The sequence below is a fragment of the Coturnix japonica genome, chromosome 1 (assembly GCF_054131305.1).
Source record: "Coturnix japonica strain WE chromosome 1, WE-NBRP24, whole genome shotgun sequence".
In the NCBI taxonomy this organism is placed as follows: Eukaryota; Metazoa; Chordata; class Aves; order Galliformes; family Phasianidae; genus Coturnix; species Coturnix japonica.
Genome location: NC_140663.1, coordinates 127,030,433 through 127,039,937, shown reverse-complemented (window position 1 = coordinate 127,039,937; position 9,505 = coordinate 127,030,433). Strand labels below are relative to the sequence as shown.

The 9,505-nt window shown below is 39.9% G+C and overlaps 1 non-coding gene across 1 annotated transcript; it reads left to right on the top strand.

Moving 5' to 3' along the window:
• Window positions 1-9,011: 9,011 nt before the first annotated feature.
• Window positions 9,012-9,084, top strand: TRNAV-CAC (transfer RNA valine (anticodon CAC)). The gene has a single exon. It is a non-coding gene; the product is annotated as a tRNA-Val (tRNA).
• The last annotated feature ends 421 nt before the right edge of the window (window positions 9,085-9,505 follow it).

The following is a 9,505-nucleotide window of genomic DNA, read 5'->3' as shown; positions in this document are numbered from 1 at the left end:
TATATAATATTATATATTATTAATATATATATTTTATACATTATATATTATTATTATTATATATATATATATAATAATATATATATTAATTAAATGATTGTAGCATAAATAGGGAGAATAAGTATTGCAAATATTTTTTTCCACTTTTCTTTGGTAGGATTCAGTTTGACAGAGAGCAGCTGGTGCTGGAAATGAGTGAAATATAATTTCCTTGTTACGTAGGGTTAGGGGAAGGGTGATAGACAGCTGCAAATCTAGGACTTTCTTTTCACTGGAAGCACTCATAAAGCATATTAGGATTTTCTATTTGCTTAAATACCAGCATTTTCTTAAAAGCATCTGTCATTTCAAAAGAGATCTGGGTACTTCTTTGGTAGAGCTGCCAACTAATTCATTGTAATACATAGCTCTGTGTGCCGTCTCAGTGGTCTCACTGGGATTTCCCCCTCTGATTACACCTTAGTTTTCTGCGGGGAAGAAAGACTTCCTGTAGCCGTAGGATTTTCATAGTTTTATCCTAATTGATTGGTGATCACACAACATTTAATCAAAAAAAGGAAGATATTAAAGTATTTCTATTAAAATTATTATTTCCTAACAGAAAAAAGAGTCAGTTCCCAATCTAGAGAAAAGTGTGCTTAAACAGTAACAAAATTCTAGATAAGGCCCCCACAGTACTTTGTGATTTTTATTGAAAGCATGTTGTTGAACATGGCTGGCAATTGCTTAAAATTTACAGAAGTAGGGAAAGGTTCCTCATAACATAAATTAACTAATCTTTGCACGCAAAACTCACTTTGTTCTCAGATTTAAATAGGAGGACCTATTAACCTGCTTCTCAGCAGTACAGAAAATTAATCCACCCGGTTTAAATAAGGCAATAGTAAATGAAAGGCTTTCCTTTAGATTCATCACCCTCCCACATCCCTTCAGCAGACAGACAGATACTTACATATAAATAGCAGAATGTGGAGGATGCTAATGCTGCCTGAGACCAGAATGCATTCAGAAACCTATTAACTAGCAATCTATTTCTCTGCATTTAGTGAAAGCTATTCAATTTTTTCCTTAAGTTTCAAATGAACAAATGACAGCACGAGCTTTGAGACAGCGTGGATTCCTTTTGCACCTCTTGACCAAATAAAAGTACAGGTAGAAGGACAAGGAAGAGAAAGAAACAGGAAAATGTAGAGGAAAAGGGAAATACTTGAAAAAGAACTTGCAGCCTACAATGGCTGTGAGAATGCTTTCAATAATGACCCACAACACTACAACGACACTCTATCATAGAATCATAAAGGTTGGAAAAGACCTCTGAAGTCATGTAGTCTGTCAGCTGATCATCCTTTTGCCCACTAACCGTGTCCCTCAGCACTGCATCCACACATTTCCTGAGCAGCTGGATGGAGAGTCCTAAGAGAACAGGGACTGGGAAATCGGCATAACACTCTACCTATGGAAGAGAAAAAGGAAGATGCTTTTAACTACCCTGGAGCCACACTGCTGTCCTGGTGTCTTCCAGCACAGTTCAACCATTAATCTCCTATGAGGCTGTGATTATGCTATCTTTGATATGTGCCTGTTCCTTTATTTGTTGGAAATTTTTGACAAATAAAATAAATTGTGAAAGAGCATTTATTGTTACCCAGTCTTCAATCATTATCCAGCTATCCAGTTCTCAAAAGAAGTCTCACCTGGCCATGCTAAATACATTCAGTCCTTCCTGCTGAGTTTTATTAATTTTCAGTGAAACAGAAATAATGATACTTGCCTGCTTTTGTAATGCAATTTCAGATCTGTAAATGGAAGTTTAACATCAAAAAGCTAGATAAAAGTTAAATATTCTGGCAACAAAAATCAATTAAGTATAAACGCATGCAATTCACATTACAAAATACAGCTACAGCATTTGCTATAATTAATTTACATGTATATTTAGATTCACTTTATAGACATTTTGGCAAATAGAGATTTCTCCACACACAATACACCCATAATTCACACAAACAATGTTGTTGATCAATGGTTTTAAACTAAAAGAAGGGAAAAATAGGTTAGATATTAGGTGGAAATTCTTTATTCAGAGGGTAGTGAGACGCTGGCACAGCTGCCCAGAGAAGCTGTGGTGCCCCATCCCTGGAGGGGTTCAAGGCCAGATTGGATGGGGCCCTGGGCAGCCTGATCAGGCAGGCATTCAGGAGAGGTATGAGAACAGTCTTCAAGGCCGAGGTGGCAAAGTTGGTGCCTACCAAGGATATGGACACAGAGCTACAGACATTTGAGGTAGAAGCTGGAAGCCATTGTGCTGGACATGCCTGGCCACATCCTGAAGAAATACATCTCTGCTGTAGCAAAGCCCTGCAGCCAAGTTGTGCTGCTGAAAACAGCCCCTGTTTCAGGGGGTTTCCCTCAGAAAGTTCAGGAAGGTGTACAAGTCACCTTGCTGTAACACAAACAACATTGCAGCAGAGATTATGCACCCTTTTAGAGTAAACAGTCCTCACCTCTTCACTAAGGCTATAGATCACCTGTATACCAATATCTGAACCAGTATCTGAAGCACTCTGAAGTTCAGTGCTTGACACACTCCTTTCATAATCTTTCCTGAAAACCTCACTTTGACTTTAGGATCTTTAACTGCAAGCCTTTATTATCAATACTATTTTTAAAACATCAGTGGCGCAAAGCTTTACTTCAGAGACCATTCTGTCACATGCCAAGTAATCAGCTTTGATTCCCCCCATATTTTCTACACAAAGATTCTTTAGCATCTAACAAAGAAAAGATTATAAGACTTTCACTCTGCGTGGCTAGTAATAACCCAGCAGCTGCTGCCTGTCTTCAACCAATGTGTTTGGTACCTCTATACTTTTTTGTCAAATCCAATTGAAATTGACCAACAAGTTAAAAGCAAATATGTTCAAAAACCCCACTTCCTTTAACAATTATACCTAACAAACTCCTTTAGCAGAAGGACATTTTGTATTTGTTCTTGATTTCCAATGACAATTAAATCTTAGATGCGAGGATCAATTCTTATTTTCTCTCCCATGAATACATAAGATTTTCACACTATATACATTGTGATTTTTTGAAAGAACTCTCCTATAAATCCACATCAATACAGTAGCTCAATAAAAGTAGACAGATGATTCCCCCTTCAGGCAAAACAAATGCCTGAGGGTTCAGTCTTCCATAAATGCACACATCAAATCAATCCAAGAAAGTGGATTGTAGCAGATAAAACTGCAACATCACAAGCTAATTTAGGAACTATGCAATTTCTAGCAAATTACGTTCAGCATTACAAATTCAATACTTTGCGTGTGATACAATGCTTCAGATAGAATGTGTGCATTGAATGGAAGATACCTGAGGCTCATTTTTCCTGGCAGATTTGCTGAGTCCTTACTGACTTCATGAAGAGGAACAGAAGCGAACATAATAACATGATAATATGATCCAATTTAAAATCTAAATGTTGCTTTTGTTTCCTCTGTGGAACTTGCTGTGTATTCATCAATGCAAATCACATACCACGGAGTCATCTGGCAGCATTTGTCTTTTTCCACATATGTATTTAAAAATTAAGAGCAAGTATCCAGTGAAGAATATACCACAAATAAATTGTGATTCTTACAACGTAAACAGGGTCTTTTCTGTGTCTGTGTGTGAGAGGCCAAGAATCTAATTTGTTAAGCTTGCTTGCTCTTGTCATATTAGTGTTAAATCCCAGTTTGATGCTCCTGGAAGGTGTCAAGGAGAAAACAGTTGAGAGCTTGACTTACAGCATTAATGCTTACTTTACCCTCAAAAAAAACCCCGAAGTCCTGCATACATTTCATTACCGTGCTTCAGACAAAGAGTGAACAATCATTTTGCTGGTCAAAATCCATCATTCCACTGGATTTTTATTGTTGTTGATCAAGTGTCACGTGGTCCTCTTGAACTATAAGGTGTGGAAGGATTACATGACAAGCTCTGTGAATGAGGCTGAGGAAGGAGAGCACAGATGAAGAAATAGTTTAACATAGTATTCTGTTTCCATCTGCACTGCCTTCTTAATGAAACCGTGTATTTGGAGAAATATGTAGCTGATGGAAATGGAAATCATTGTTAGATGGCAAGCCAAAGCAAATGCTGCTGCATACAACCATACTTGAATGGAAGTTTTAAAGATATATTACCAATTGCTACATAGCAACATGATACAGAATAAGCTATCTTTGTCTAATCTCAAATTTATAGTCTTCATCACCCATGGAACTGGCTGTGGTAGTGATTCCTGGCAGAGCCCTGCAGCTCTGCATGGCTCAGCTAGAGCTATCCAACACTGAGTATTTTTCAGGAGGCCACAGCTGTAGCCACTGAATTATGCTATCTTTGTGCTTACATCATCTTATTTACCACAGGACCACAGTGCACCAGGTGCTGCATACCCCCTTCCATTCAGCACTCACTGACTCCATGAGCCACTGCGGTGCAGCTGTCTCAGGAAGAACGGCACCTTCTCTTCAGTATGAGGTATTTCTCACATGGTCAGAAAGAGAAGACCACCAAATCACACTGAAACTGCAGGGGCATTACTCATAATACAACAAGCACAGCAAAAACACTACCAGGGCACAGAGTTGAAACACACACTGTTCTAAGAGCACCTTGAACCCAAAACTTGCTTCTAGCACTCAGTGTGTAGAAATACAGAATAACACTGTGTTCCCTAAATACACTGTAATGCAAAGCTTCCTCTAAGTGGAAGAAACAAAATAAACACATTTGAGACAAGAAGAGCAGAGGGACAAAACACCATCTCAGGGACCCTTAAAATCTCTTACCTTTATTTTAACTGTCCCACCAGATAACTCTTTCTGAAGGACAACCACTATGAACATAGAATAAGCACTTGTGTATAGGGACTGGGGGAACTTTATGGCAGAGAAAACAGCTTGCTCTGTTAAGCTCTTCTACATAAAATGGCTGCAGAACCCCTCAATAGCTCTTGAAAACACTTCAATCAGAAAAAAAAAACCACTTGGGATGACTGAGCAGCACAAGGGAAAGGAAACAGTTTTATTCCCAACCTGATGTCTGTAAAACTTTCAAATGGGAGCAGCGCAGGAATCACTCTCCATCTTGTGAGGTACACCAAATTACTTAGACTACACAGAACACACTCAGTTAAGGAACCAGAAGCACCCAACATGCAGTCCTCGGCTTATAATGATGCTCTTTCATATGGCTTCTTGTCCACAGCTCCCCAGACAAGACAAATTCACCTGTAAGTCACTTCTTGCAAGGATGCAATTCTTGGCTGCTTTAGAACATGACAGAGCTGCTGTCTCATCATTTTTTAGTGATGTACTGGATGTCCTCTGCTACTCTGTTTTCATAAGACAGGCTATCTGCCAAGTGCAAAAATCAAACACTTGTCTAAGCAAAGAGGAGGGATAGGAAAAAAACAAACAAACAAACAACAAAAAAAACACAACAAACAAACAGGGCTGTAAATGTTTATTTCCAGGTACAGAAAACCTTGACTATTTTATGAAATCAAAACAGAATTAGAGCTGTGGACATGACCCTTAAGAACATGGCTTTCCTGTGGACTTCTAGGGTTATGCAGTTGGTTGGACATGAGGAACTTTTCCAACCATAAGGATAGGAGGAAGTTGATGTAGTTGCCTTTAAATGGTTTCAGATCACCCAAGAAAGGCAGTAGTCACAATCCAGTAATAAAGAAGCAATAGCTTACCCCTTTCCAAAAATGAGGGCTTGCTAAAAACTCTCTACTTAAGGGCAGTCTCTAAGTAGAAATGGTTCCCCTTCGGCTGCCAGCGCTATAATGAAGTTAGAGAGAGGTTGACCCAGGGCCCACCCCTTCTGGTCACATAGGTGTGTTGCTAGCACCTGTGATCCCAGGGCTGGTTATGCCACTTCATTGGGTACTCAATCACTGGTTCAGGCCATAACCTAATGGTTCCCATTCACCAACCTATATGATTCTATTATTTTATGATTTTTCATTTAATAATAAAACACTTCACAGAAAGGGAAGTGGAGGAATAGTGCAAACTTTTCTTCTCCCTCTGAATAGCACGAATCATTGTTGAAAGGTCAGGAACTTTCCTCTATCAAAATGCAACACCTGCTCAAGTTCTATCTCTGATGTTGCTTAAATTATGTGACTGTGCTGCAGGGCAGTCAATAGAGCCAGTGCACTGGGGAGAAGATTAGAGATTTCTGGGGTAGAATGGTTCTCATTTAAACATCAGATTCCTTGCACACTACCAAGAGAAAAGCCGGGCCATTTAGCTGTTTTACCTTGGTCATTTGTCTCTTGTTTTAACTGAGTCTTTGCGTTACAAGATTGTAAGAAATATACTCTATAAACTCAGTTTGACCTTAGATCTTGCAATTCTCAAGGTACAATAGGTCTGCTAAGGTTAGAAAGACAGACCAAAATAATTCTTCTTGGTTTTGACTTTTTAAGTGAGATGTCAAATAAAGCATTTTCAAATGTGCTCCCCAGAATTAGGATTGCAAACTCCTGAGAGACATTCATAGAGTAGAGTAAATGTTATTCAGTTTGATTCCTTTTCTCCCTCTATTTTATCTGTTTACATCAGACGTTTCTCACGCAAACTTATTATTTAAGGTGGTACAAAAGAATTTCACTAGGAATACATACAAATCAGTATGAATTGTAACCTTTGACCAGGCCATTCTCTAGAGTTAGGTAAGTGTTGTTCAAGACAGAATACAAAGAAACTCAGACGTTCTGGGGCTGTGAATGGTCTACTAAGGAAAGGCGGGAGTCTGCTTTCCATTTTGGTCAGTTTTTGGAGGGGGCTAGAGATGGGGCTGTTTCTTGGACCTGGCCACTCTCAGGACACAGAGTTAGGGTTAAGATTTGCTAAGACAGAAAGGGAAGAGTCCTAGTGGTTATGGGGCAATGAACAAGTTGCTAAGGAATGGTGAAGTCCATAGCTCCATTTTCATTCCTAACCACGTAATTACAAGTTTGGAAGTACATTTGCCACTGTCCCAGTCTCTGTGCAGTCTGACTAATGGTGCTGCATTAGAAATTAGAAATGATTCCACTTCAAATAGTGTATGAGTTTCTCTGCACTTCCCTCTACATATGTTTGGGCTCACAGCATGCTCCACTGTTTCTGTTAAATTGCTTCTATAGAATAGTTATTTACAATGGATCAGTTTGGAGAAGAGAGTTATTCTCGGGGATACAAATTAAGTATGATCAGGTATTAGTCTCTGCTTACTACATATCCATCTCAAAACAGCTGCTATGAGAACTGGGTTATGAGGTGCAATTCTATTTTGCTGAAGATTTCAAGTTTGGAAAGTATTTGTGTCTATATGAATCTCCCAAGAAGTAAATTAAGAATGAAAACTTAAAACAGTGCTGAAATTTGAGACCTTGAGGTAATCTACCCATTATAACATCCATTAGTCCTTAGTGGGCTGCCTGCAGATCAGGCTGTCTTCAGAGAAAACCCACTTGTGCTCTTTCCAGCACTTTGACAAAAGGACCATATTTCCTATTTAGATTAAACTGCTTCCTATGAGTTGGTATTTTCTGTGTTGAGAAGTTTCCAGTATGAACATCATGTTATTCAGTCACTGGCAGCTCCTGCCTTCAGATAAGTGGGTTAGTTCAGCAAGCAGACAAGTCCATAGAAAGGATCACAGCCATTGGTAGGGAAATTCCAGTTCTTCTAGTGCTTTCCCATCATGGTAAGAAGGCATGAAGACAAAGCTGAGGGAATCATGAGTTAAGGCTGGCAATTTTTGTGCATCACAGACTTTAGGGGTCAGGGGAAGAACCATGAGGAGACCATGGGGGGAGATGGTTGACTTCAGTACCTACACTGCAGAGTAGCTCGCAAAAATTGGTGAGACACTGTGATAAGATTTCCCTTTCTTTATGGTTTTGTGGGTTGTTTTTGGTTTTGTTTTTCCAGAATATTTCCTAAACAATGAATGTGTCAACAAATTAGGAATTGCCTCCAGCGCTATACATAGTAAAAGCACATTTAGTCATAGAAACATAGAATCATAGAATTACCCAGGTTGGAAAAGACCTCGAAGATCATCAAGTCCAACCGCAGCCTAACCAGTACCCTAACTCTAACAACCCTACACTAAATCATATCCCTGAGCACCACATCCAAACGGCTCTTAAACACATCCAGGGATGGCGATTCAACCACCTCCCTGGGGAGCCTATTCCAGTCATGTGACTAAATCCTACCCTGCAGTACCAGGGTAGATAAGGTATGAACCCTTTCGTTGCAGTATTTGCTTGCATTAGCACAGCAAGCCGTGCTGTCTGGGCTGGGATGCAGAGATGAGGTCGATGAGGGCACAACCTCCCACTGCAGATTCTCACAGCTCTGACAAATAATTAACTCATCAGGAAGTGCACTTTCTGCTGCTGTCTCTGTTCTGTAGCAAAATACTTTAATCAGGAATGAAGTTACTTTGCAACAAGCTAATCCCCGCTTTCTGCTACCCCATTCTCCTCCTCTCTGAATCTCGCATTGCTGATTTTGCTTCGTTTCAGCTTCCGAGCCTCACAGCGCTGCCAGTAGAACTTTCCTCATAGAAAATCTTACTTTGGAAGCATCTACTCTCAAGAGAACGTGGTTTAATTTATACACCAATTAACAGTGTAAATTAATGCTTTGCTGTTCATCCAATCTCCAAAGATTTTAAAGTGCCAGCGGAGCTTTTCATTTTGAACGCAGATGAAAGACTTCAGAGCAGAGCGGATGAGTCAACCTCAAAAAGAAAAGAAACAAGGAAAAAAAAAAAAAAAAAGAGCATTAGAAATGTCTTGAGCAAAACTTGCTGTGGTGGGTTAAGATTTTTGCATGACTCGTCCCTGTGTGCACAGCTGTCAGAACAGAGCACAGTGATGTCGCAGCATCAGTCATCCCAAATCTCCTCCCACTGGGGCTGAAGCAGGCGCTGGGTGCCCAGCACTCAGCGTTTCCGTAGTGTAGTGGTTATCACGTTCGCCTAACACGCGAAAGGTCCCTGGTTCGAAACCAGGCGGAAACATTTCTTTTCTAGCTGCTGGGGTAATCCCAAATACATGTTAAAGAGAGCAGGGATTCAAAGGGGAGCTGAGGTCAGCAGAGTGAGGGGTTGGGGTTGTCCCCATCTGCAGAGGGGAGGCACGAAGCTGGTCAGGGCTGAAGCACCCTTCCTATAATGGCAGGCTGAGGGAGGGAGATGGGGCTTCCCAAAATGAAAGTGCAAGAAAGAAACAGAATAAAATCATAGAATCATTGAATTACCCAGGTTGGGAAAGACCTTGAAGATCATCAAGTCCAACCGCAGCCTAACCATAGTACCCTAACTCTAAAAACCTTCTGCTAAATCATATCCCTGAGAATCACAAAACTGCAAATACCACAGATATTTCTTTACAATAATTCAACAAGAAAATATACCTAAGCTTTATCTTTCCTTGTGTCAT